The 22,985-nt window shown below is 33.9% G+C and overlaps 1 protein-coding gene across 8 annotated transcripts in view; it reads left to right on the top strand.

The window, feature by feature from the left end:
- Positions 1-786: 786 nt before the first annotated feature.
- LOC138132765 (lipase 1-like) overlaps positions 787-22,985 on the top strand; it is a 32,097-nt gene continuing 9,898 nt past the window's right edge. For 2 of the 8 annotated variants that reach the window (XM_069050392.1, XM_069050390.1), the window contains exons 1-2: positions 12,804-13,017; positions 21,502-21,588. The gene's annotated coding sequence lies outside the window, so the exon portion shown is untranslated. Of the gene's footprint in view, positions 885-12,803; positions 13,018-21,501; positions 21,589-22,985 lie in introns of those variants that run through there. The other 6 variants (XM_069050385.1, XM_069050388.1, XM_069050386.1 and 3 more) reach the window with 6 other exon arrangements.

The raw sequence follows: 22,985 nt of genomic DNA, 5'->3' as shown, positions 1-22,985 counted from the left end.
CAATTGTTTTCGAGTTATGACGTCATCGATACTTTTTTTAAATGGAAACCCCCTATTTTTTTTCTTGATTCTGATAGCCCTTTTAATTGTCTAAACGCCAGTATAAAAATTTTGTTATCTTACATAAGAAAATTTTTGAGAAAAAAATAATAAAGTTGGAAAAAATAAATTTTATAACGAACAAAAACAAGTCAAAAACTGTGTTAGTAAGTACTTAAAATTATGGAATTAAATGTTTGAATTGCCATCCCCCAACTTGTTGACAATAAGCAAGTTTATGAAGAAATTCCCCCTGTTTTAGTTTTATCCCAGAACCCAATCAAAATTAAAATTTCTATACGTTGTGTTTCTGTTAAATGAGTCATTTTCGAAAACGTTTTGTAAAACAAATAAGTAATAACACATACGAATGAAATTGACAGTAACATTTGACTGTTTGATTTACCTACTTGATTTTTTGACTTGTTTTTGTTCGTTATAAAATTTATTTTTTCCAACTTTACTACTTTTGCCGCTCACTGTATGTATTTTCATAGGCATTCATAGGCATTATTGTGAATAATTAGTTTCTGATTTTAATAAAGTATTACATTGATCTGCTCCAAATAAAATAATATGTAGTAGTCATTGTCATAGTTGCGATTGTAGAAAAAATGTTGTGTGTGTTGCGAGCCCAAGTGTACTAGGTATGTATTGGGAGCACGGAATTTCGGGCAGACTTGAAATTTGACTGATAAGACGACTTAATAACCTCATTTTAATATTTACTGTTGTTGAAAAGTTGCAAGTGGTTAGATGTGATTTTCTGAAAACTGAACAGTCTTTTATTAAACTTTGGAAATTACAGTCGCGGACAAAAAATAGGACAATATTTTTTCGCTAATGTAAGTCTTTTTACTATTTCTATGATTACTATTAAAATATTTATTTATTTATTATAGTAGCCAGGTTTATTTAATATGGTAAAAACTTATATTAATAACATAATTACATAAACATTTTTATTTTATAATACAAAAATTTCCGATAATATTGCGGAATCTGGAAAAGTGCCCCGAATGCTTGCAGCGTTTCCACGTTGAATGGCAAGGGAAATCCTCTCGAAAAGGAATTTCTTTGATTTTGAATCGCCTGATTCCGCGATAAGTCGGTTTCCGATGACATTAATGAAATCGATGGCTTCTTTGCACCAAGGGCCTAAGGTTTCAAATGCTAAACCTTTAAACACGTAGTTTGACGAAATGATTGAACTGTATTTGCTATGTTTGCGTTTGCAAGCCATTTCAGCGGCAAAACCTGAGACTTCAGATGATTTCAATACGTAACTGTCTGCAAGTGTATCTACAACAGTAACGTCCCAAACCAAAGGTTGACCTTTAATCCACGGTACTAAAGTCATCCCATCTGGGCGTTTTCCGTCATCCCGAGACAGTCCGTTTGGTTCTAAAGTTGAATTCACATGAATTGAAGTTAAAGACCGGTTGATAATGGAATTAATTTCAGTGTGTCTTGAAAATCTACCACTGCTTTTGAAACAACTTAGACCGTGGGTGCCAATTTCGTCAACTTTCGTATTGCATTTGCAAATATGAGGTGTACAAAGATTACAACCCAATCTTAAACCAATACAAACTTGGAAGGAAGTGTTATCTAAAAGAGTACCAATATTGGGAGAAGGTATTGCATGTAACCAAGATCCTGATTCTTAATTCAATTTTAGTTAAATTTCGTAATAAGACGTGTCCTACTTTTTTCTGTCTGTGACTGTAATAACTGAAATGTAAAATAATTGTGCATAACTGTGACAGTTTATTTCGTCAAAATTAATTATTATGACATTTATGACAATAAAGCTTAGACTACGAGTACATTGGGTTTTTTTAAATGACATATAAATTGCTGCCCGAGATTCCATGCTCCCAATAGTACATTGTCAATTTCTATGGTACTATATCTTTAGAAGGTAGCACCATTCCACTCCACAATTTTTCGCCTCGAAATTAAAAGAGAGGCCATTATCGATAAATCCCGTGAGTGTGACAAAGATGGAAGTACACAATTTTACGGGATTTTTGTATCGTGTCAAAACAGATTAACGTAACATTGCTCGAAATTAAAAGAGAAGGACATATATCTTTGCACCGTTGGCAATACCTTTGTGATATAGTACCTTATCAATTTCGAGAAAATGCCGGCCTCTTTCGTCGCGCGACAACAATCTCTCAATCAATGTATCACTTTGCGTTCTTAATCCACAAAGAACTATTTCGTGTTAGTTTCCTGAGATACATAACGTGAAAAGGCAACAAACAAACAGTTACCATTGATACTCGTTTTTCATATTTTGAATTCGGGAATTAATTTTTAGTTATAATATTTATTTAACGAGTTCGTGTGTAAATTGGACCCACGAGTGCAAAAAAAAGTCCAATTTACACAAGAACGAGTTGAATACAACGTTTTTTTGTTCGACAAGACACTTAAAGGCTCAAAATCGCTTACAATCTTTAAACTTAGCTTGACGTTTCGTTTTGACAAGTTGTGACATTTATCAAAATCCGTTTACATAGGAGAAAATTCTGACAGTATCGAACAAAAAATAATAATTTTTTAAACTAAAACAATGATTTAGTGATTACAGTATGAAATAAGACGCATTGCGTTATACGTCCAGTGTCATTGCCATCTAGAACACCAGGCCTCAAGCCAGACAGTCGTATCGTCACGTGGAAGGCCAAGCGTCAAAATTTGTTTACATTTTCAGAAAGTATCAAATACGGTGGTTTGGTGGCAAGTGTATATAATAATTTCAGTTGATACCAGGGTATTTACTGTTCATCGAACGTCGCAAAAGACGTTGAAACCTGGGAAGTATTTTTATATCCTGTTAACATTTTCGTGATTGCAAGTCGTTGTAAGTACAATTTAGTTGACAATTTAATTCATGTATAAAAAATCTCATAAGGCGCTGTGATTTTGTCACTTTGACAGCGGATAAAAGTTTGCCCTAACTTTCATCCGGCAAAAACACTCAGGTAACTTATAGGTAGCTTTAGTTGCTAGGCATCTAATACCTTTAATACCAAATAAAAAAATTAAATTTGTATTGTTCATTCATTAAATTGTCTCGCCGAATTACACTCGAGGTTTCATTTAGTCAGGAAAAATATTTACTTGCAACTCAAACTAATTGCTTGACAATTAGACTCGAAAAATTGGCACGATAAAATCAACTCCGGCCTACGGCCGTCCTGCTTTTATCGTGCCAATTTTTCTCGTCTAATTGCTAAGCAATACGTTTTCGTTGCAAAAAATATCGGGCCTTCAAATAAATATATATTTAGAGTAGGTGTAGGCGACATTCTAATTCTGTTAACAGTGTAAAGTAATTCTTGTAGGTAACCAATTATTCTCCGGAGTTACACAGGTTACATAGTAAGCTTTTTCCCAATTTCATATTGTCATATTCCGTAGAGGGAGAAATAGGGAGAATGCACTACAAAAATTAAAAATATTTTATAACCTAATTTTATTTCGTCAAAATGTCAGACGTTTCTTGTGTCATTTTCTACGCTGGAAAAATGTTGCAAATAATTGAATTTCCATAGGTTGCTCTAAATATAAATTTATTTGAAGCAGTGGCGGCTCGTACTAAAAAAATCTGGGTAGGCACTTAGGCCCTGCATAAGGATTAATGTATACCATTATACATATGCACTTTTTTTTGTCATTTTACACAATTAACCCTAAGTCATCATCTAATAATTTGGTCCTTTTCGTTGATTTTGAAAAAAAACTTGAAAATCCGGCAACATTAGCAAAAAAATATTCGACACTCTTTGATTTTACCTGAAGCGTCCTGTAATATTAAATTTAGTCTGTGGGCATAACAATGTGTGAACTTTGTTTGCTTGGGCAGCTATTGAACGAATTTTTGACTGCTCTCTTGCCATTACTGAAGCCACTGAAGCTCCGTCATACGTTTGACCTACCAATTTTTGTAGAAGATTGAATCTACTAAAAGTCGTTGTCAATAAGTTAAAAAGATCATTTGCCTTTCGACCTTTTGCCACGAGAAACAAACAGATTTATCTACTTCTGATTCTATGGTTTTTATTATCACTTTCGTGATGCTTTCAATTAACTCATTCTGAATGGTTTTTGATAAACCGCTAAATACAGAATATTCGTTTAAAAAAGTTTAAAATTTTTCATCATACGTACTTAAAAGTTTCGCGAGCTCTTTAAAATTGCCCTGATTTAATGACGTTTCTGTTTCATCGTGACCACGAAACGCCAATTCCTGTGTCGATAAATAGAGTGTCATATCGACTAAACGTTTTAAAATATCCCGATTCTCTTTCATTTTTTCGTTATGTCTCAAAATGCTTACCCGATGTCCCAAATCTAACGCAGCTGCAATGGTGTTGTTTCCCAAAAAGTTTGAATTTTAAGGCTGCGTGTACGTGTTCTTTCGAAATTTCGTGTTGCTGGGTTGACATTGCTAATTCTAATTGTTTCAAATTATTATAACCGGTTGAATTCCAGGGACTCCGTGTGTTTTCGCAAAATAATAAATAATACCAACAATACAATCTATTCTTGTTTATGCTTCCAGAAATCCATTGACACTTTTGATACCACGAAGTTGAAAACATGCGCGTGCACCGTCTCTTTTCATTATAAATTAAATTTACCAGATCAGGACATGGTTTATTTAAATTTCGAACGATTTGTTTTTCATCATATTATGACAATGTGCGCGTGCGAGTTTCAGTAAGGCAGGCCTAGCCTGCACTTGGTTACGGTAGGTCCGATCGCCTACAGCTTAAGATCACACTATTTGTACATATATGATTCATATTGATTTACAATGGAAGCTGTTTCTAGTAACTGATATAAGGCTCATTAAATTATAAGTAAAATTCAAGTGCCCAGTACCCTATTAGGCTATGGGTATTTTTATATATGTAAATAAATTTCAAAATTTACGGTCTTTCTTTCTTGATTGCGCCTTCCTAGTTTTTATTTTTAACATATTTTATTATTAGACAGTATGTATTATGTATTAGTATTGACAAATACAAAATACAAATACACGAAACAGTATAAAATGTATTGTCTGGCTTTATCACAATCTAAAAAAAAAGGTAAACATATGATCGATGACACTGTTGTCTTGTTTTATTCGTGAAAAAAAAATCTTTTCAGTAATGCATTAGACGCTATCAAACCAGTGGCGGCTTGTACCCTCTTCGTGTGGGTAGGCGGCAATACATAAATTTGAAAATTGCAGTCGGCGAATGAAACATTAAAAAAATGTCACTAATAGCGCAAAAGATCGACCAAACCTTCAGGAATTCGATAAACAAAAAACAATTATTTATTTGCGATGGTTCAGGAGATATATATTTTTTAATGAAGCCATGTAACCCTGCTTTTTAGAGAAGAAGATGACGTGGGTCAAAAACAATGACAGATAAGTGTTAACAAAAGGACGTTCTAAACTCAAAATTTAACGTAGAATCTAGATTTATAATTAAAATGGGGCCTTTCTATTTAAAAAAAAACAAAGATGACGTCGATTTCCGGTATTTCCGGAAGTGTCGCCATTTTGAAAATATTTTATTTGAGCTTGGAGCAGTCGATTATAGTCGCCCACCAATTTTCATATTAATACGATTTTGGGAAATCAGAAAGTTTCTAACGAACGGGCTATGTACATAATTTGACACCAGGAGATATTAATTAATGTTTTTGGTCACAAAAATTATATGTTTACAAAACTACTATTCAGTAACTTATAATAATACTAATAGTTACAAGTTTGCTTATTAATGAAAAGTAAGTTGATTTTATTTCTTTCCTTGATTAATTTGTCACGGGGTTTATACAAGTTAACAATACCAAGTTACCTACCTACTTTTTGTAAATGTCTATCCTTTATAAATGAAAATTCACTTATTATAACACCTGTAAAATCATCTGAATTTTGAAGAAAATGAAGCAACAACTCATGCGCCCCAGACTAGGTAGAAAACGAATCGGTGCGAAAGCGGCAAAGGCAACCGATCCAGTTGCCTTCTAAACGCTATATTGACATATTCTGCCCTCACGTCAATTTCACTCTGACACAGTGTAAAGAGAAAAGAGAGAGAGAGGGTAATCTCTCACGTTCGCAAAATTCAGATGAAATTTAGCTTAGGCGTGCAGTCGCCTGCCCTCGCTTACGATAGCGTAGCACACATGATTCAAGCCAAAGTATTGGTAGACAGTGCAAAGTTATTAGCGGAGATTCATTCGCTCATTGCGCGCTGCCAATGGATAAAATATTCGATAATGTAGACAAACAAAAATTAAAAATTACATTTCAGAGTTATTAAATTATATTTATTAATAAATTTTAACTTGAATAAATTTATATCTTTGGCAAAGTCTGGGTAGGCGGCGCCTACCTTGCCTACCCTGACGAGCCGCCACTGTATCAAACTCATATAACAGCATGCGTACGTGTGTACGCTGGTACGCTTGGACTGCCAGGGTAGGCTAGCCCACCCGGACAACAAACAGCGATCGAGAGCCTAGTCGTACTCTCGGCTCGAGTTGACGCGAGAGAACACAGAAACTGATAGAATCGTACGTACGCACTAGCTTCGTCGGCCATAATCCAGGGTGGGCTCGCCTGCCTTCGTTCAACTTTCCAGCTAAACTGAAGCGCAACGTTGAATTAATAATAATTTAACAAAACAAATTATTCACGGTTTTCTGCATAGAACTTAGATTAAGATTAAATTCAGCAATTGTTTTTTTTTTTATAAATCTATTAGACGTAATTTCTTCATTTTCGCTTTGAATATTTTGGGTAGGCACTGCCTACCCTGCCTACCCAGACCAGCCGCCACTGATTTGAAGGCCCTTTATTTATCCGACTAAATGAAACCTCTTGTGTTATTACAGTCGAAAAAATATTTGCTACACATACAGGGTAGTCCCGATATAACCTGCCAGAAGAAATCCAGTAATAGGTGACGATGAGTAAAACTCATACACAAAAAATGTTTCTAATAAAAGTCTTTTCGTTTTCGAGATAAAAATAATTGAAAATTTGGTTAAAATTTGCTGTACGCTAATGAGTTAATCGGTTTTAAAAAGGTAATTCTGGTTTACTTGGCTGCAATTTCTTTACCAACGGTACCTGTAACACCTATGACATTTGTCAAGTTTAATTTTAAATTTGCGAATCCTTCAAAAAGTTATGAAATTCACAATACAAGAATACGCCGATTTGCATTTACTCTATGGCGAAACACGTGGTAATTCAAGACCGGCAAGGCGAGCGTTTTCCTGAAGGAGTCCTTCCATCCCGTTGTACTTTTGTGGAGCTACATCTGCATTTATGTGAGGTTGGTTCTGACTGATTCCAATACGATGGCGTCCCCGATCCTCCATTTAACCCCTCTGCATTTTAATTTTTGGGGCCACACGAAAGATTTGGTATACTAAGTTGAAATAAATACAAAAGGCCAACTCCAGAAACGCGTAACAGACGCCGCGAACCAGATTCGTAAAAACCCAGAAATGCAGAATTCTGTTTATGAAAATTGGTACCGGCGTACTCAAATGTGCATAAATGCCAACGGAAGGCACACAGAACATTTATTATAATAGCTATTTATGTAAAATAAGTACATAATACAGGGTGTTTTCGAAGTTGAGGCGTTCCTTGTAACACGAGGTACTATACATTATTCTTAAGAATTTTAGCCTAAATCTTCTTAGTAAAATGTTTGTATTAACGGAGATAATTGATTGTATATTTTTATCGTTTTCTAAAATTTTAAGTCCGGTCCTGTCTATTTCTCCGCTGTACTGTACTGACGTGGCCCAGGATGGTGTCTTTCTGGAAATCGCTCTGCGTACTCTCTGGACGCCGCAGCTGCATTCTGATAACGTGGTAACATTGCCCATACATTAGCAACATATCTCTGAGCTCATTATTTTCGAAATGATAAAGCCATTCCGACTAATTAGATGACAATTCTGACAGTATTTTTGATTAACGTAATTTCTAATAAATCAGCGCACATTTGAGCAGGACCGGTTTCAAAAATTTCAAAAAAATTAACTTACTGCATCTTCATTAACGTACACATTTTACTAAGGTGATTTTGGCTAAAACTCTTTAGAACAACGCATACTATCATATGTTAAAAGAACGCTTCAACTTCGAAAACACCCTGTATAGGTCTTTGTGGACGAGTCCTATAGTTTATGGCAGAGCTCGCTTTGCGAGCGAGGCTAATAAATAGGGCAAGTTCACAAAGCATAATTATGTACGAATTACATACAAAGCTTTATGTTCGATTGTAAAGTTAAGTTTCTTTTACATACAAAATTAATAGATTCTAAAAATTACGATAATTTCGAAGTGTTCTGTTTTTGTTTCTGTGGCTACGAAATTATTTATTACTATTTATTTGAAAACGAACAGTGTTTGTGTTTGAAATACGAACTGAAATCGTCTTTATTTCTAGTTGTAATAATGAGCAAAGTAAGTGAAATTGCGGCAGAAGCTAAAGCATCTTGTCTGCAAAGTTTTCTATTAATTGTATTCATTCCTGATTTAAATAAAATTAGGAAAATTTTGACGTCCGTTTACTATCTTTATGGACTAGTCCATAAACAGATAGTTTGTGGACACTAAACGATATCATAAATCATGAATTATAATACAATCGAACATAAAATAATTTTTCTAGTCTAGTTTACCTTTCATTAGTTAGTAGATATTTTCAGTTAGAGTTGAAAGTACGAATATGTAAAGTGTAAATAAATTTATTCAGTACATTATTATCGTTATTTAACCACAATCAATCAGGACGATACTCTTATTACACAGTTCTTCCACAATTTTGCACACCCTACCTCTACATTTATTTACACATTGAGGAACACCACTTTATTTATTACTCATTGATCTCAGTCTACAAAATCAGCTTTTGTACCTAAATCAGCTGGTGAATTAACGCACACAGTGTACAGCGTTTTCAATAAATGTCATTTTTTTATTGGTAAGCTATTTTGCTTATTTAAAACACGCCTGAGCGTGTATAAATCGAACTTTTAAAAACGCGCGTTTTTTAAAGTTTCCATGGCATCATCAACAATCCGAGAGGACCGGAGAAACGTGAAGTCTAAATATTAACTTATTAATGATTGATCTGACAGGAGTACCTTGTAACGTCAAATAAAATACTACTAACAAACGTTTCAAAAGCTTTAATCAAATATTCAACAATCTTAATTTTTTAAATGAATGTGAATAATATAGTTGAGATTAAGTGACAGATTGGAAATTAATTTTGGTTTTCCATGACAACGAAAGGTATATTCATGTCACATCACTAATGTATTCACGTTCTTATTTCCATTTTTTGTAATATTTATGATTTCAAAGTGTACCAATAAAGCGGCTGATGTTGCTAATACATATTCCAAAAGCTAAAAGTTACCAAAAACAGTTTCATAATATGATTCATTATTAAACTGTTTTCGATATAATAATGAGCCCATTTGTAACGCAAAGTAGATAAGTTATTTATGCAACGAGTTTCTGTGTAAAGTGGGCTTTTCCGATTGCCCGAGGGACAAGATTAAAACACGAACGTAGCGAGGGTTTTAAGGCCTCTAGGCCACTTAGAAAAGCCCAATTTACCAAAAAACGAGTTGCATACAAATTTTTATTGTTGGAAACGACGTCCCTGAAGCTTCTAAATCTTTTAAAAATGGCTTCGCATTTGCTTTTGACAAGTTTTGACAAATTTTTCAAGACCTGTCAGAAATATGACGTTGAATGTGTTGTCTAGGGCAACAGTTCGTTATCTTCATTTTGCTTTAGGGCAGTTAAGAGGCAGTTTACAAAGGAGAAAATTGAGAATTTATGACAGTTGAAAACAATACAAATATTTATCCGACTACATTAATTTGATATGTGATTACGTCAGTAAAAATGTAATTACTAGACACAGACTTTATAATTACAACATTATGATTAATGATGATTTTTTATATAAAGTTTAATCAACTATAATACAATAAGTGGTCTAATATAAATTTGACATTTCATTTTGACCTAATAAATTTGACGTTTCATTTAGACATACATTTTTTCACTATAAAATCAATTTGATTGGTCCAAATTTGAAAAATGCTGCAATTTGGTTGGTTAAAAAATTTTTGGTTGGATTGTCTAGCAAAAAATACGACGTTATTTTTCTGTCCACAATAATAAAACTCATTAAATAGCAATAATTATTGATTCTATCATCACGTACTTAACAAATGTCTTCATAAATTATGTTTTTATGATTTCGACTCTGAGACCAAGACAGTGGCCCATCCACAATTTATTGTCTAAATTGCCATGCCATTTGTTCACATATGTTTATGTTTTGCAAAAAAAAGCATTTTTTTCATTAATGCGGGAGTATTCAGTACTTACGTGCTTAAATATTTCCGTGTATTTTGATTATAGGCTGTACTTGTGTTTCTACGATATTGTTTTTAACTTACCTATCAATATTTTATTTTTACTTAATCAGTTAAGTACGGTTGGTGGACAAATAAAACTGGGACACTTAAAATTTAATCTGTGTAAATCAGACCATTGAATTGTCAATATATTTGTCAGCGTCTATATAATATGTCATACCAAAGTTAACCTATTTGTGATAAAGCCATAATTAAACGATGCAAATTTGTAAATTTTGAGTTATGTGATTGTCATTTTTGTCCCAGTTTTACTTCTCCATCGACTGTACATAATAAGTAAAAATGTATTAGTGTTGAATAAATAGTGCTGTTGCGAACCTCGCGGGTCAGAAATTTTACGACAATCATTACCACAGTTTAACATTCTTTTCAACCTTTACTACTAAATTTTAACTTTAAATTGAAAGAAATGGAGTTCATAGAAAATCTACTTTCTGAAATTCTTTTAATAAATGTTGAGTAAAGCCAAGTAACGCTTAAGGTATAGTTCTCCCAGAGCTGCAGCGGTTTTATGGCAGGGCAATAGTAATTATTACGCCTGTTGAGATGCCGATACGCGACATAAACAGACCCCTGTCAATCATCATTTTCGTTCTATACCTGTCAGTTTACAGGGTAGTACTTGGACGAATTTACGATTAGGGGTTGTACTTGCGGTTTAAACCTCTTGTCGGTGTTGTTAACGTTTATACAATGGTACCCTGCCATAAAACCGCTGCAGCTCTGGGAGAACTATACATACCGGGTGTAGAATTGGTTTACGAGACATAGGATTTTCCATGTAAAAATAAAGAGTTTCAATTATTGGCTCCCCTAATAATTTTACGGCAAAATAGTTAAAATGAAAGTTGGAGAGAATTAAAATTGCTGTCTAATTTTAGTCTTACTTTTTTTCTAACATCTTGTGGTACTGAAAGAAAGGCAAGAAAAAAGTTGACACAAAACAGTAAAAAGTACTACTAAGCATGAAATTGTATTTATTTCTTTAAATGTTATTATGGAGGATATTTTTAAGCAACTTCCAAGCAACATTTGCTTCAGGTTTCCCAGACCGATCAATTCCTGCCACAGAAACAATTGGAAGAATTGTAGAGAAGTTTGAGCATTTAATGGAAGATACCTTTTCATTCTTCCTGTAGTCCTGTACGACTTTATTTGAAGGGCAAATTAAAAGACAATTAAATGATAGAGAAACCATCCGACAAATACATAGTATTTTAAAAGTCAAATTTCATGGCTAGTGCTACTTTTTAGTATTTTTGTGTTAACTCCTTTCTTGCTTTTCTTTCAGTACCACAAGATGTTATAAAAAAACAAAGAGTGGAATTAGACAGTATTTTTAATTCTCTCTAACTTTCATTTTAACTATTTTGGCATAAAATTATTAGGGGAGCCAATAATTGAAACTATTTATTTTTACATGTAAAATCCTATGTCTCGTAAACCAATTCTACACCCGGTATAAGATTATATGGCAGCACTAAAATTATCCCAATAATGGAAACCAATATTGGCGGTAAGATGGTTGTCTCGGCTCGTGCAGCTGCATCCCTTTTCCTTCGTTCAGGGCAGGGATTAAAAATTTGTGATGGAACATGTTTTTGCTGTTTATTGTAAATTTTGTTATTGTAACGAAATTCCCTTTAGTACCTACTTTGTGTCTTGAAAACAGTAAAGATGATTTGTAATAGTATTGTATATTTAATAAATAAATATAATTTCGTCCATACGCATTTGTTTTGAGGCCAGCTCTGGAATTCACAACAGAGAATTGCTTGAAGCATGATTTATGGTTGGGCTGACCGCTTACTGCAATTGCGACAAAAGGAACGTTTATCTCCGGTCAAATACTTTTAAAGGGCCATATAGTCTTATACCTTAAGCGTTACTTTAACTATGATGCACCAACTCATTATTGGTGTTAAAAAATGTTGTTATTTTGTCTTGCAACTTTTCTCGGTGCTTGGACTTGTAACCATACAATGATGTTGATTGACTACTTAACGTATGTATTTAATGACAGTTTTTTCAAATCCTAGACAAAATGCCGCATTTGACTCGCCTTCGGCTCCGGTGAATCATAGCCATCATAATAGCTCGTTAAGTAATATACTACATAATTATTTATGTTGTACATATTATGTATAGCTCAGGCTTAACTGCAAAATAATTGTTCTGATAAAATTGTTTCATTATCTAATAACTGCACTTGTAGCAGCCTTGAACCATTACCATAACATTTTATTTAAAAGAAATGCAGTGGTTGTTGAGTAACAGTTTATTAGTTCGTCCAAGAAAATCGCAAATACTTACAAGTTAATCCAAGATAATTTTAAATTATGTGTTATACTCGTAGTACAAGTAGGTACTAATTTCGTTATTCGCTATTGCTATTACTTTTTGACAAAAAGAAAAACACAACCAGAACTATTCATGAAGATTGCGAGAAAAAAAATTGACTTCATGGTGAGTTCAGTAAATAGATAACAATTTTTCAAAAAAATGTTAAATAGGTATTTATTTCCGTCATTATTGAAGGTTCATGGTTTATTTAAAACTAGCTTTTACCCGCGGCTTTGCCCGCAAATTTCAGAATGTTTTAAAATTATGTTTCTACTTTCATGTATTGCTATAAACGCAGTAATTTCAATATGAAGTTTGTCTTTTTACGAAGAATAATTAAAACTTTACTGTAGACTACTTTTTTCTTCGAGTATATCAAAAAGATCAATACGATAAGAAACTAACACTATGATCACTTACCAATTCATGAAAATACGCCAACATAACACTTTTATTTTCAGTTGTAACCTTATTTAGATCTTCCTATTGTTTGATTGTCTCGTTTGATTTCAGATACCTGCCTTTTGATTTTTCCGGTATTAAGCTATTTGAAGCTTGTTTTGCTTCATTTAAGACATCTTCCGGTAAAACACAATCATTCAAACACATTTTGCGAAATTGCTACTTTTATAAACAACCAAATGTAACTATGACACCTGAACATATCATGCAAACGCGATTTACAACTCGAAAAAACTTTTTTTGTGCTTAACAGGCTTAAAAATGATAATAGGGGTTGCTTTTTGTGGGTGTCAAGCGGCGAAGGTGACGATATACTCAGAGGATGAAATAAGGGTGAAGCGGCGAAGGTGAGGGTATTTCCAACTCGAAAAATCTGTCTTTTTTTCTTAACAGGGTTGAAAATGGTAGTAGGGGTTGGTTTTTGTAAAATTAAAGTAGACACTAATTTTGTTTTTGTTTTGAAGATCAAGTGTACATAATTTCATCAAGATCGGAGTAAAACCGTAGATTTGCATACAAAATATACAAACAGACATTCAGTTTTATATATATAGATTAAAGTACAATACCTTGAAGGAAAATTGTTTCATAGAACTTGATCGATTTTTTTTAGTTGTTCAAGTAAAGTTGATCAATAAAAGTTGAATGAAAATTATCGTGAGAACCTACAGTATCGGACATAAGTAAAGCAACAAAGTTATAATTTACCATAATTTGAATATTTTGGATTTTTAGAATTATGTCATTCTTAATTTACCACAATAAACTGCATGCTATTATTTTTTTCGGGAATTCGTAACACTGTTGTGAGGAATGAATAACTTAAAATGCTTTTGTTTATTTGTTATAATTTTTTTTTCCAAAAGTTCCCTCTGTCAGCAGAGCAGGTGTCGCGACAAAAGTAAAGCAACAAATATCAAAGAGTGTCGTGGAAACAAAACGTCATATTTCAATGACAGTTTGTGCAAGTAATTAGACGATTGTAATATTTAGAAATGCCGAAGGGTGTTAAAACATCAAAACAACTCAAAGAACGAGTTCTTGAGGCGTTTCATAATGGAGAACGTCAAGCCGAAATTAGTCGACGTTTTGTTATTCCTCGGTATACTGTTTGTCGCATATTGCAAAATTATCAAGAGCGGGGATACCTGGATGATATTTTAAAAACAGGAAGACCAAGAAAATCTTCTTTAACAACAGACAGATTAATAAAAAGAATATCTCAAAACGACCCTTGGAAATCTGCACCTCGTATAAAAAGCGAAATAGAAAACTTAAACTTGAGCACTCGAAGTGTTCAACGCAGATTAGTAGAAGCTAAATTATTTGGAAGACGTCCAGCTAGAAAACCATTGATTTCCAGAAAAAATAAAGCCGCTAGATTGGAATTTGCCAGAGAGCATGTAGGCTGGAACCGTGAAGACTGGCAAAAAATTTTATTCAGCGACGAAACAAAATATGATTTATTTAAATCAGACGGGATAAGATGGGTAAGAAGGCCTATGAACGAAAGATTCAATGAAAAGTACATAGCACCAACAGTAAAACATGGTGGAGGAAATGTAATGTTGTGGGGTTGCTTCTCACATCACGGTGTTGGCCCTTTACAGTTCATTGACGGTAACATGGATAGATTCCACTATCGGGAGATTTTAAATAGAATCATGCTACCTTACGCTGAGTGGAATATGCCACTGAGATTTGTGTTCCAGCACGATAATGACCCAAAACATGCCTCATTACTAGTTAGAGAATGGCTTCAAGAGAACCTGATTAGAGTTATGAAGTGGCCGTCGCAATCTCCAGACTTAAACCCCATTGAGCATCTATGGGAAGAAGTGGAAAGGCGAATAAGATGTCAAAACTTTAGAAATAAAAATGAGCTAATGGAAAAGATACAAGAAGTATGGAACGAAATTCCACAGAGTACGTTAGACAAATTAATAGACCCTATGCCAAGAAGGTGCGCCGCTGTGATAAAAAGTAAAGGTGGTCCTACTAAATATTGAATACTAAACATTACAATAGCTGTTATAAACTTAAACTATAGATTAATTGCATACATTTCCTAGTTGTTGCTTTACTTTTGTCGTGTTGTGAAAGTCAACATTTTGTTTCGAATATTAAAAAGAAAACAATTTTTGTTGTAATTTTATTTCTTTCATCCGAAGTGGACTATTGATAAGTTATGTAAAAAATACTGGACGCATTGTTACTCTACTGCTTCACAGAAGTTGAAAAACGATCGTATATTTCAAAAATAAATTTTGTTGCTTCACTTATGTCCGATACTGTATGTTTCAACTCAGTTGATCAAGTTTTTAGTGGATCAACAAAAGTTTGACCGAGTCAAACTTTATCGTTCAAGAACTGAGTCATACTCGATTCACTGAAAGGTTGAAACGTGTGAACCCAGTGTCTAGACCGATTTCAACTTGACTACCTGCTATTTGATTTTCACTAAAAAGTGACAATTTTAACATAGTATTTTTCTTCAGGCATTCTCAAATGGTTTCTATAGCCTTCCGTATCTTCTAATGCTAGTTCTTTCAGCAAAATTTCGGATGCTCCTAATTGATTTCTTTTTAGAATCCATGGTCTCGCCCAAAACCGACGTTTCTTGCGCTTCTTGTTCATATCCAATAAAAATTTTCTCTGTTCTTCCCTTAAAGCAACGGTTAGTACCTCTACACCTAGACGAACAACTGCATTCGACGCCATATTGAAATTGAAACTGGCTATCAGTTTGTATCGAAACGTGTGAACGAGAACTCCGTTCAACTCATGTTCATCTTTTATTGATCAACTTTACTTGAACAACTAAAATCGATCTGTGAGAACGCGCCTTAAAACCGTCAGTCAACACGATAAAAGGGACTACTGCGCTCAAATGGTACTTGGTTAGTTGCGCATACGGTCAAAATACTTCCTAGAATTGAGAGAATTTTAATCAGGTAGAGAAGACGAAGGGATTATTTTACCGCAAGGGATTAAACACCAAGCCACCCGAGGTGGTCAGTAGCAACTTCAAAGAAGGGCTGAACTAGGTACTTGTCATCATTCGAAAAATTTCCACCATATTCATGGAGCCAAGTTAAGAGCGAACAAACTCGTACGACAAACGTTTGCGAGTCATTTCATTCGCATTTTAATAAAAGTTTTTATTTTGCGCACCCAAATATTTATGTGTCTGTAGATACTTTGCTAACATTTCAGACAAGCACCTACATAAAAATGACTACAGCAAAAAAAAATGTTCCAAAACATGTTTCAGTCTAGTTTTGTATTTTATTTACATGTATGTAGTTGTAGATTTTATGATATGTATGTAAATACTTACTAAATAATAAAATAATAGTAGTTTATTTGACGAGTTTGTGTGTAAATTGGGCCTTTTTTGGCACGCGTGGGCCATTTAAAAACGCGAGTGAAACGAGCGTTTTAAAGGCCCACGAGTGCCAAAAAAGGCCCAATTTACACACGAACGAGTTGAATACAACGTTTTTTTGTTCGACGAGCCCCTTAAAGGCTCCAAATTGCTTAAAACCTTTAAAATCTGTTTGCTGTACGCAGATGATATGAAGATTTTTACGTCTATTAAAGAATTTGATGATTGTGTCAGGTTGCAGGATAATATTGATTTAATCTCCACTTGGTGTTAAATATAACCAAATGTGTTGTAATATCTCTTAGTAATAAAAAACAAAAGATTGAATTTAATTATAATATTGATGGTGCTGTTTTGGAGAGACCTGAATTGGTTTCTGGCTTGGGAGTGCTGTTTGATAATAAGCTGTCTTTTACAGGCCACATCAACTCTGTTATAAAAAATTCCTGGAAGACCTATGGCTATATTATTAGGAATACCAGAGATTTCTCTAATATCTCCACATTAATACACTTATTTCAATCATTTGTCAGAAGTAAACTTGAATATGTGTCGATTGTTTGGTTTCCTCATCATGCTGTTCACATTGCTAGTATTGAACATTTGCAGCGTAGATTCTTAAAATACTTGTGTTTCAGAGAGGATGGACGTTATCCTCCTATTGGATACTCACAGACCATTTTATTAGAACGTTTCTCGTTTAAAACTTTATCTGAACGCAATAAATTAATGAATTTATTATTCTTGTACAAAATCCTTCATAACTTGATTGACTGCTGTTCTCTGCTCAGTCAGATTAATTTTTGTGTTGGTAAGCATTCTATTACTACTCGTACTAAAAACTTATTCTATTTATCAACTCCAAGAACGGATTTTCTTAAATTTTCTCCTTTGAACAACATGCTCAATATTTCCAACTCTGTTGGTGATCTCGTTGATCTGTTCTCCTGTAGCATTGAAGTGTTAAAATCGTTGGATTTGTCGGATATTTAATTTGTATAGGTCGAATTATACGTGCTCTTTAATTGGGATTTTCCTGTTGAGCATGAAATTAATAATAATAATAATAATAATAATAAAATTAGCTTGACGTTTCGTTTTGACAAATTGTGACATTTATCAAAATCCGTTCACATAGGAGAAAATTCTCAAATTCTGGCAGTGTCAAACAAAAAAAATATAAACCTAGTTCTATTTTGCTATTTACTTCTATTTATTTGGATATTAAATTAGAGGCACAGGTCAAAATAAGATACTTTGAGTAAACCGACAATTTTTAATCTCCACCCCCTACAGCGATAATAACTTGACGTCCGTGCGCAACTTACCTCTCGATAATCCCCGACCGCCTGCTGGTTTGGGACAAACTTTGCGGCTGTGCGCAACTTACCTTTGGTCGCTCAAATATCCAAGCGGCGCGGCGCGGCGTACGATGTTCTTTATGACTCAACTGACTGTCTTTATCCGACAATACAATCAATACGCTGATTATCGTTTTTATATTTTCTATTATTTATACTATCGCATACTTCAATATCACATGGTTTTTTAACAATTTAATAAAGGTTCAGTATTCCGAACATACAGTAATGCCATCATTTCTTTATTTTATTTGTATATTGTATATTTTTATAGGTAGTAAGGGTAGTAATGGCAGGAGGAATTTAATTTCTAGTGATTTATAAGCGTTGCATTGGTAAAAAAAAAATTGAATTATATTTTGTATGTGCACATATTGTCCACAGTGTGTCCCCGGATAGGTGAAACGACTCTTGTGAAAGACAAAAAATTCTCGATTTAAATTTTCATTTTCTGGGGTTCAGGCAGGAGGAATTTAATTTTTAGTAATTTATAAGCGGTGCATTGGAAAAAAAAAATAATTATATTTTGTAAGTGTACATATTGTATACATACAGTATGTCCCCGGATAGGTGAAACGACTCTTGTAAAAGATAAAAATAAAAAATTCTCGATTTAAATTTTTATTTTTTGGGGTTCAGCCCTGCTTGGTTAGAGACTACCAAATTTCTAACATACTTTTAGTTTGGAAAAATCAAGTATGACTTGGAAATTTTCAGAAAAACCTATTTTCCTGTAGAGTAAAGTGCCTTTTATGTGACAAATACGACAAAAACTTATTAATAAAAGTTGTTTAGAATCAACATCTAGGTATACCAAATTTCAAAATCATCGGCCAACTATGATTTTTTTTAAATTAATATACGTAGTAAAATGACTTACGACTAGTGAAAAAGCACATTCATTTTACTACGGTATAGGGATCTAGATGTTGATTCTAAACAACTCTTCTTAATAACTTTTTGTCGTATTTTCATATTTTATACAACGAGAGGATTGAAAATTCTCGATTATACGAGACGTGTTGCCCGGAAACACCACGAAATCGTAGATCTAATGGTGTTTCCGGCAACACGTCGAGTAATCGAGAATTTTCCATCCTCGAGTTGTATACGGGTAGACTATATCATGAATAAAATAAATAAATAAATAAATAAATAAATAAATAAACAGGTTCCCGAAACCGACTGGGCACATTCAGTAGCAGAGCGATTTAATGTGACGTTAATGTGACGGCTAGCGCAAAAATTTTTGTAAGTTAAGGCGGCGAGCGAAAATACAAAGGTTGGTATATTCGAATATACATACAACGGTTCGCATATTCGAAATCGCCCTGGTTACTACAACAATCGCTGTAATACATGGTAACTAAAGAAAATCAAAGATTCTTATTGGTTTATAAAGTAATGAATGATATAGTCCACATTAATGGCACTTTATTCCACAGAAAAATATATTTTTTTTTTTAATTTCCAAGACATACTTGATTTTTCAAAACTAAAATTATGTTAGAAATTAGGTAGTCTCTAACCAAGCAGGGCTGAACCCCAAAAAATAAAAATTTAAATCGAGAATTTTTTTTTTTATCTTTTACAAGAGTCGTTTCACCTATCCGGGGACATACTGTATGTATACAATATGTACACTTACAAAATATAATTAATTTTTTTTTTCCAATGCACCGCTTATAAATCACTAAAAATTAAATTCCTCCTGCCATTACTACCTATAAAAATATACAATATACAAATAAAATGAAGAAATGATGGCATTACTGTATGTTCGGAGTACTGAACCTTTGTTAAATTGTTAAAAAACCATGTGATATTAAAGTATGCGATAGTATAAATAATTGAAAATATAAAAACGATAATCAACGAGATGAATTTTGGGGTAAAGACCGTCAGTTGAGTCATAAAGAATATCGTACGCCGCGCCGCGCCGCTTGGATATTTGAACGCAGTAGTCCCTTTAAGCTGGATTTATAGATTGACGTCCGTACGTATGACGCAAACGTTGACGGTACCGCTGACGTTGACGTATCATAGTCGACGACAGACCATTTTATAAATTGGCCTGTCGCATTCGGTACGCAAGCGCAAAAGTAAAAGTCAAAAAATCAGTGATGGCCGACCAAGACACACATTTGTTATTTATTGTTTATTAATTATTATTAGTCGTAGCAGCTACAAGTTTGATCATACTTACGATGCAATCAACAATTACTAGATAACGGGCGGTTATGACTTTGACAGTGTCAGATTTTTCGTATCTTTGCTAACTCAGCTAATAAACGTCAAATAACTGTCACTACTTCAGGACTTAAAAGATTAATTTTACTTTCGTAATGGTGTTTTCAATAACGAAGAATAGACATACAGCGCTATTGCCTGTTTGACCGAGATTCGGAAAAAATTTCGAAATTTAAATTGTAACGGGTATACGCAACCAGAAATACTTCCATCCCTGTCGACACACGGTCAAGATTTCAACCCCTTCTTTGATCTGAATAATTGTCGATTGCATTGTATTAGGTGCAGCTCATTTTGCTGGAACAAACATAAGAAGGACAAGACGGTGGAAAACGCCTAGAACACGACCAACGACCAAAAAAAACACTTCTGTCATCTGTCAACTTCTGTTTGTGAGTACGCAGGTTCGGTTGTGTGCATTTTCTGGCTTGTGATTGGTCGAATTGAACTGCTGACGCAAGACGTTGACGCCAAAGTTGAAACATGACCAACTTTCTCGCGTACGCTTACGGGACGACGTTTACGGAAAACGTATACGTCGATTTATAAACGGTCCAATTCGTTTCCGCTGGTTCATGTCCCGGCGGTAGCGTAAGCGGTTGCGTCGTACGTACGGACGTCAATCTATAAATCGAGCTTTATTGTGTTGACTGACGGTCTTACCACCCTCATACTTACAGCTGACCATTATTCTCGTACTTATATTCATAGTTGTAATCATGTAAAAAAATTTCATGCGGTATAATAGTATATTATGATACGAGTCTTATAAGAAGCATTTTACCGCACGCACGGTTTTAGAGCACGACGAGCGTAGCGAGGAGTGCCCTAAAGGAGTAAGTGCGGTAAAATGCCTTATAAACGAGATGTCATACAGTATTTTTTCTACTTTGCCACTTTTTCAATGAAAAAAAAAAATTAAAATTCAAAACCGTTAAAGTTGAAGGATTCCACCCAAGGTCACGTCTGCGGTCTGCCGCGACACCACAGTATCCGTCAAAATTAAAAAATTACATTTCACTATTTTTAGTATTATTATTATTATATCACGCCTTTTCCTATTACGATACGCAAAACAGTATCGTAATAGCATCGGTACGAACGCAAAGTAGAAAAAATAATTTAAAAAATCGCTTTTTTTGATAGGTTTGGCACCTTCCCTCCGCCACCCCCACCGCTACTGGAGCAGGTAACGCTACGTTCAGCCCTGCATTATATGAGTTCTGTTATGAGGTATGAGCATAAAAATAAATCAGCCGGTATTGAATCATTAGTTGAAATACACCCCTGGCTCTCGGACTTAGGAAGGCTTTTATATGAATTTGATGAACAATACGAATTAGAAAAAATTCTGTAGGTATTTTGATTGAAAAAAATAATAAAAAGAGAGTATGTCGTAAAGACGCACGATAGAAGTGAAACTTTTGTATTACAGGGAAATCAGAATATTGTAAATTATCACTAATAGGTGCAAGAGGAGGTGGTCTTTATTATTTACACCGTCCAAACTAGCACGTATTCTACTCCTTTCTATACTATCTCGTTCAATTTCAGATTTATTTTTTCTTTTTTTCACATTCTGAACTGTCACTTCACTCGTACGTTTTCTCTCACGCCACGCTCTTGTTCTTTCTGCGCCTAACTTAGGCATATTCATAGAAAATAAATTATAAACAACGATAACACTAAACAATATCGAAATGCGTATTTAACTCATTGTTCATTTTTAAGCCTCCAAATTTAAAGAGAGGACATTTTCGATAAATGCCGTGAGTGTGACAAAGACAGAAGTATACACAAATTTAAGGGATGTTTGTATCGTGTCAAACAGATTAACTTACATTCAAGTGAGATGGAAATATTGACGCAACCGTTGTGCGAGACAGTGTTTACCCCCACCACTTTTCGTCACACAAAAAGGTTGCCGATCAGAAGTTCAAAGCCCTCCCATAAAAAAGTTTCACTTCAAAAATAAAATCAAAATTGCAAATGGGACTAATTTTATATTTAATAGTGTAATATGTATATGATTGACAATTTTGATTTATGAATAGAGAAAGTACATATAGTGGGTCCAATCTTTATTTAGCCGGGAGTAGCCTAAAGCTATATGCACGACCTATTCAGTTTTCTGTGCGTTAACATGCATTTCCACATCACTCCATTACTGACTAACTAGAACCAAGCGCTGAGTTGCAGCCTCTAAGCAGGGCCGGCTCAGATAATTATATATTAAAATTACGGCTTTTAAAATTATATGAATAAAAATTATTTATTAAAATTTAACATAAAATAACATTTTTAATTTACAATGCGAAAATTTCCGATAATAATGCGGAATCTGGAAAAGTGCCCCGAATGCTTGCAGCGTTTCCACGTTGAATGGCAAATATTATAAAAAAAAAAATTATATTAGATTGGTAAACAATAATGAAGTGAAGTCTATGTAACCACTGATTTAGCTTATGAACCACAAAAAAATTTAAAACATGCTTTTAGCTATAATAATTTAAACATTATTACAACCAAATAATCGATCAGTCGATTATACTTTGGAAATATCATTTGCTAACACCATTCGGAATGATAAACGAGATACATACGAGAATTACGAAATATAGATGATATAT

This window comes from Tenebrio molitor, chromosome 6 (assembly GCF_963966145.1).
Source record: "Tenebrio molitor chromosome 6, icTenMoli1.1, whole genome shotgun sequence".
Lineage (NCBI taxonomy): Eukaryota > Metazoa > Arthropoda > Insecta > Coleoptera > Tenebrionidae > Tenebrio > Tenebrio molitor.
Note: the sequence above shows the minus strand (reverse complement) of the source record. Positions and strands in the feature narration are given on the sequence as shown.